Here is a 6,989-nt window from a genome sequence, read left to right as displayed (position 1 = left end):
ATAGAAACAAAAATATAATTTTTCAAATTGGTGGAATAATCCACTTTCTGTCTTCAAAGTATGAGATTATGTCGAATTGTAATGAGCTTTGAGTACCCCTTTATTCACATTTAATATAATTTTCATATAAATAAAAGTACTTGACATTCCAATAAAGTTTTACAAATAGAACCAATTTTCTTGTGTTGCATTGTCGTTCTTAAGATAACAAGTTAAGCATTCTTAAAAATTTCCATGACATAAATGTTGGAAGCACAAGATGCAATTTGGAATCCTTGAAATCCTGTTCCTTTAGCCAAATCCTCAAACTCTTCTTCTTTTCTCTCATTTTCCCTCCGGTATGACACAATATGATAACATCCATTTGAATAACGGACTTTGAGACCAAGTTGGAGTCCGGAACCAATAGAACCATGCATTCAACTACAATCAACTTTCCTTTTAAGCAACTTGGTAAAACTCACTGTTTTGTGAAAAGTTTGGTTAATTCAGTTACCATGTTCATAGTTCATAAATATTAATCAACTTAGTAAATAAGCAGTGAATTTGTTGACAATCTCGATCACATAAATTGATTAATATTTATGTGATCGAGATTAGTATTCTTCTTTATCTTAATTCCTGTGTTTGACCATCACGATCACATAAATTATTCGGGAAGTTTTTTACTCTACGAATTATAAATGCTGAAGAAAATGTTGATAATGCTGAAGTTTTTTGTTGACATAAATTTCACACCTTACGTGTAGAAGAGTCACCGAAAGAAGATGAAGTCCAAAATTACGAATATCAAATACAATACCCGATACAAGGGTGAGCATATCAAACATTACTCATGAACTCTTTTGTAGCATTTGGGGTGTTGCATTGTCATTCCTTCTTCTCCGATTGAGGATGTTATGGTTTGAGAAAATTTGATGGATGAAGAAATTCCTTTAGTTTTTAAGTGATGTACATTTTTTAGGGATCGCCTAGAATTGCCAAATTCCCGATTCCCTGAGCTCTTCTTCATGTTCTACTTGTTTTTTTTTTCCTTGGGTACGGAACAGCCCCCAACTCTTTGTATTTCTTTCTTTTTATTAATAAATTTTTGAATATGCTTGTATGTTGTAAGGGAATTGTGGATCTGGAGGTATCAACCTAGTTGGATGTCTTTTGCCACTTTGACGCAAATTCATACTCTTGCATTATCTAAAAAAATGTTCATGTGATTGCGATAATCCTTTGCAGTTATTTCATATGATATTACGATACACATAATCGTTCATAACAATCTTTGCAAAACTTGATTTTACACTATGAAAAATGTGGGGTTTCTATTCACCAATATCCCTCTCATATAATTCATACCTTTTAAACTATCCAAAAATATGGACCTCCTAAGTTAGTTTTTATTTGCTTGAAGAAAAGTTTAGTTCTTATTAATAAGAGTTTTTGAAGAAATTTGACAAAGTTTCTTGATATAAATCATTCATGGAACACTAGTATTTTGTGGTCCTCATCTACATCTAGTATTGAGTGGCCCACAATAAGTAAGTATTTGATCTTTTGATGGCAATCTAAGTTGACACGTGGATTTGAGAATTGGACTATGCAGTTCATTCAACTAATGAAAAGTTGACACGTAGGATTGGTTTCAAACACAATTGTTGTACTTACTTGTGTGAAGGTGAAACTACAACTAAAAATCAAAGCATAAGACGGGTTTGAGTTTGCAATGTGGGTAACTCGATTTCATGATTCAGTTTGTCGAAAGTCAAAACTATACACCCTTGAATGAATTTAAAAAATGAATTTTTATTTATAATAGTGATTAGAGGGTGTATTTTTTTAGGGGAAAAGTCAAAACTTATGGAAAATTGTTTAATTTGAAAAATTAATTAGTATATTCTTTCTAGAAAATTGTATAACTTTTATTTATTTAATTTTAACTTTTTAACTCAATAATTCTTTTTTTTTTCGAATCACATAAACTTATAAATTTCTCATTTGGAAAATTTTTATATAAATTTTATTATAAAAATTGTATATTTGAAAAATTTACTTTTAAACGATTTAAACATATTGTGTTTATATTTATAAATTACATAATTTACTCAGGATGTTATATCTAAAGAGAATACAAACTTTAAAACTTTTGGTCAGTTATTATTATTATCTTTTTCTACCATTCAAATACACATAAGTACACATATATTTATAAACTATTTATTTTAAAAAAATACACATAAATTTTGATTATATTTTGATTATATTGTTTATTTTTTGATTAAATTTTGATTATAAATTTTGATTATATTTTGATTATATTGTTTATTTTTTGATTAAATTTTTATTAAATTTTTTATTATAAATTGTGTTTATATTTATAAATTACATAATTTACTCAGCAAATAATGGACTACGTTAATTGTGTCTGATTTCAACAAACATCCCTTAACATTCACCTTTGAAAAAATACCTGGAGTATCCTTAACATTAGAGAAAGACATAGGATATATAAATTGTACACAACAATGAAAACAAACTAACTTAGCATGATGCAAGATCAATTAATCTGTGCATGTCATACACAACCTTGCTCGTAAGAGAAAAGGAAAAAGTTATGACAGAGCATCATATGATGTTTTATGGTTTTAAGGTTGGATGGACAGGCAAAAACCAGTAACTTTTTGTTTCCCATGATGGAAAAAAAAAAAAATCCCTTACAAATCACCTTAAAAAAAATACGTGGAGTGGCCTTAACATTAGAGAGAGACATAGGATGTCATAAATGTTTTACAGCAATGCCAACAATGAAAACTTGGTGCTCAATCAAAACAAATTTAAAACAATATGTGGGGTGGTATTAACCATTACAAAGAAAAGACAATACTTTTTTATAATAATGTCATTAATGAAAAACAAACATTAGATTAAAAAAAGGCCAAGTCGACAAGTTTTAAGTCATGCATTCGGTTATTTTCACCATTGGATTAATAAATTTTATTGTTAGATTAAATAAATATGAATAGACATATTGATCCAATAAAAAAACAAACTTAGAATGATGCAAGATCAAATTACCTGTGAATGTTATGCACAGCCTTGAAACACCTTCATGCTTTGGTATTTTTGTTTAAAAAAGAAGGTAAATTGTTTTAAGAAACTATTTTTAGAAAAAGTATTAACTGTGTCAAAAAAAAAAGAAAAAGTATTAACAAACTAGCCTATTAACATGTCTTGATATAACCTTCTTCACCCCAACCCATGAATAGAGTTCAAACGAAGTCATATCATGAAGATTTCAATATTTATTGAATTGTTTCTACTAATCATTTCATGTGCTCAAACCATATCAAATGAAGATCAGAACAAAAACCTAATCCAGAGAAATGAACAAGCTCATGAGATTAATGGTACAATTTCTTTACCTTTTATATTGAGTATATTAATTAATCACAAACTTTATTAATGTTTCACACATTTGTAAATTGTAAGCGTACTTTTTTTCTTACTTTTGCTTTAATAACTTGTGTTATTCAAAATTATAGGGAAATTAGATGGAAATGGAGCAATTGAAGCTTTTATAGAGGTGAACAAAGATGTGAATGAGGAAAGTCAAAATGAACACAATCATGATATATATGTTACTATAAGAAAAGGAGGAGGTGGTGGAAAGGGAGGAGGAGGGGGATACAGAGGTGGCGGTGTCAGTGGTGGTGGCGGATACAATGGCAAAGATAATTCTGAAGGGAATCGTTTTCATGCCATACCATTTGTTATATGTGTTAGCTTAGGGGTTTTATTTACACTGCTTATTTATTTCTACATATTCGAACATGAGGATTAAAGTATATACTTGTATGAACTGCCATTTTTTTAGAGACTTTCAAATAGTAATGATGCGTCAATAACAACAAAATATAAGATTCATTTATCTTCCTATTATCATTTACATGAGAGAAATAGCTATACACGTAAACAATAGAATTAAAGAAAATAATAACGAAAGCTAAAAAAAACAAAAAAACAGGGTCATAGGGATTTGATCAATCTATATTATAGAATAACTTGATTCTCCCTTCTCCCACAAAAACCAATGAATAGTCTAAGATATGTGTGAAAGTAAGAAAGATAAACAAAAATCATAATACAAAATTAAATGTGGCAAACTTAGATCTTGATTTGCTATCTGATTAGTACTATATTGACCCAACTAGAAGGTAAAGAGGATTCAGAAAATTCTAATCACTTTCGTCATTATGTTTAATTCACCTTTTAATTTCAAATTTCATACCAATCGTGAACCAACCCCCGCCACAATCTTGTTGCAGACATTCCTAGGGAGGAGATCATGTATACTAGGCCATTTCCATCTTTTATGAATATTGTAGAGTTTATTTGGCCTTCATTGTAGTGGCTTATAGAGTTTAAACCTATAGCCCACAAGAATATTTAGCCTTCATTATTCTTACCCAGAGTTTATGAGTATTACTTTTCCCACCCTATGTCTTACCTAGCGCGCCCTATTTTTTTCCCAAAATACCCTTAGTCCGGATTATATAATCCGAACGAATTCCGGAACATATATTCCGGATTCATTCGTGTATTTTGACACTCCATTCACCCTGATGGTTGATGATGCCAGTTATAAAAATAGTGGTCCGGATTATATAATCCGAAAAATTAGAGATATTCCGGAAAATATAATCCGAAACATGTAAATCACCCCGTTGAAAGTCAACAAAAGGGGGTGTGAACGACAGTTCCGGATTATATAATCCGGAATGCGCTAAATATGTCCGGATTTAATAATCCGGAGTGCATCAGCTCAGAGGCAGAAGCCATCTGTTTTGGCTGAGCCTCTGTTTTAGAGCAAATTCAGTCAATGTTTTTGGCCTTTGACCATACGCAAACCAGAAAATCAAATTATAACATCAAAATTAACAACATAATATAATTTTTAAACTTTAATAAAAATAATTATCCAAATGGTACATAACATAATTATCCAAAATATTCAAACATTAAAATTACATAAAATAGTATCAGTCCCTAATAACTACACCTCTGCCACCACCTCTGCTACCACCCCTGCCACCCTCAGTAGCTTTCCGACGACGGTAAACTTTGGCATCATGCACCTCTCTCAAGGCATCCTCCAAATGCTGCCATTCCTCACTCCCTTTCGGCACCAGACCGCTTCTCATCACAGCATAAATGTGGTCTCTGGTGCGGCTCATCCTTCCGCTAAGCTGTAAGTACGCAGGGTCTCCATCATCTTGAGCAGCTCGGGCATCAAGGACCTCACGCTCTGGTGGCTGTGGCACCGGTACCGGCATGTCTGGAAGAATCATGCGTGGATGAGACACCTGGTAAAACCACTCGATGTATCCATCTACTACCTCCACACCATGGACAGCAGTCTCTCCCAACTCTTGAGGTGTCAGCGCATAATCAAGTGCACGCTGAAAGCGATTTGTGATCTCCGCCAAGTTCGTATCAACAGGTGCACTCTGAACGGGATGTCTCGGTCTGGTCTGAACAAACTCAAACTGGCGAAGCACCCTCTCCGGCAGATATCTCACCATGCGGTCTCCGCATCTCAGCCATCTAGAGTAAAGGCTTGTTTTATCTTGGTTTTTGGGTGTCAAACATTGATTAAGTTTGAACCTTTTTAACCTTTGATATCTCATTTTTTCTTGGGAAGGGAAAAATAAGAAAAAACCCTTGAGAATCGAGGTCCGGGAGTTGTTTTCGTTACGGGAAGGTGTTAGGCACCCATAACGACTATAGTATCCTATAGGAACCGTCTTTACTTTCTACGCGCGCGCTTTATTTTTAAATGCTATTTGAAAGTGTTATTTACACCTAAGGTTTACTAGGTTAAGAATCGGAGGGAGAAGAATGTGTTTGAATTTTGTTTTATTGGACTTGGAGAAGTTTTGACTTCTTGCCTACATACCCTTTTAAGGGATCAAACTCCATGTAGTTCTCTTCCAAAAAATGTTTTTGTTTTTGTTGGTTGATTTTAATTTTGAAAATGGAATTTTGAAGAATAAGGGAGAGGCCTCAAGGGCATAAGAGTTGGAAAATGTGAGGTGGAATTAGTTATTTCGCAAAAGAAGTCTAAATATGATTAAAGTTCATTAAAGTATTTGTTTAAAAATAAAGGGAAAATTCAATGGGATTTTGATCCCAAGGTTTCTTTGGAAAATTATTTGAGTGAAGTTGTTCATGTTTTTTTAAAAAGAGAATTTTTCTAAGTATCGTGATTCCTAAGCATACATCTAAAACATACATTCCCTAAACATTCATCTAAAATATCCATGTGATGTGTGTGCATGTGTCGGTTCTTGTGTCGGTGTACATCATTAGAGTCCATTGTCCTTTACATATGCCCTAGTTTACATGCTATGGTCTTGCAAGAAATTAAAAGCATAAGGTAAAGTACAAGAATTCCTAAGTTTTACATGCTAAGCCTTGGCAAAATTTAAAGTGCAAGAAACAAGAAACTAAAAATATAAGATGGAGGATGAGATGCTCATGGATGAATGAAACATAAAATGAAAGGGTTAGTAGCATAAGGCAAAGAGTGGTAGAAAATATAAGCAAAAGAAATAGTAGACACAATTGCAATATTAACAAGCAAGAAGCAAAAAAAAAAAAAAAACTTAATCAAAAGGTAGTAAAATATGCCTAATATGCACCATAATATCAAGGCAAGATCATGTCCCATAATCCTCATGTTATGACAAGCTTTTCAAAAGGTTTATTTCAGCCATAACATGAAAATTACAAAGCAATATCAAGCTCTAAAAAATTATGACTCATTATAAGCCTATTTCACAATTTATTCACATACTAAAGTATTCACATAACTTGTAACACAAGCAACTCACCAATCAAACCTCAAGACAGTAAAGAATAGCACCAAATCAGAGGCATACACATTGTAAATTCACATATCAAGGATCAATAGATCATAGTGAGATTTTAGGATCAAG

At 32.3% G+C, this 6,989-nt stretch overlaps 1 long non-coding RNA gene across 1 annotated transcript; it reads left to right on the top strand.

Annotated features, from left to right (window-relative positions):
• Positions 1-3,227: 3,227 nt before the first annotated feature.
• Positions 3,228-3,850, top strand: LOC146925455 (uncharacterized). Its single transcript, XR_015011044.1, has 2 exons — positions 3,228-3,398; positions 3,534-3,850. It is a non-coding gene; the product is annotated as an uncharacterized LOC146925455 (long non-coding RNA).
• The last annotated feature ends 3,139 nt before the right edge of the window (positions 3,851-6,989 follow it).

The sequence above is a fragment of the Medicago sativa genome, chromosome 5, assembly GCF_051527215.1.
Source record: "Medicago sativa cultivar Bolivia chromosome 5, Bolivia_mono, whole genome shotgun sequence".
NCBI classification, from domain to species: Eukaryota; Viridiplantae; Streptophyta; class Magnoliopsida; order Fabales; family Fabaceae; genus Medicago; species Medicago sativa.
The sequence above is the reverse complement of the archived record's forward strand: the minus strand, read 5'-3'. Positions and strand labels throughout refer to the sequence as shown.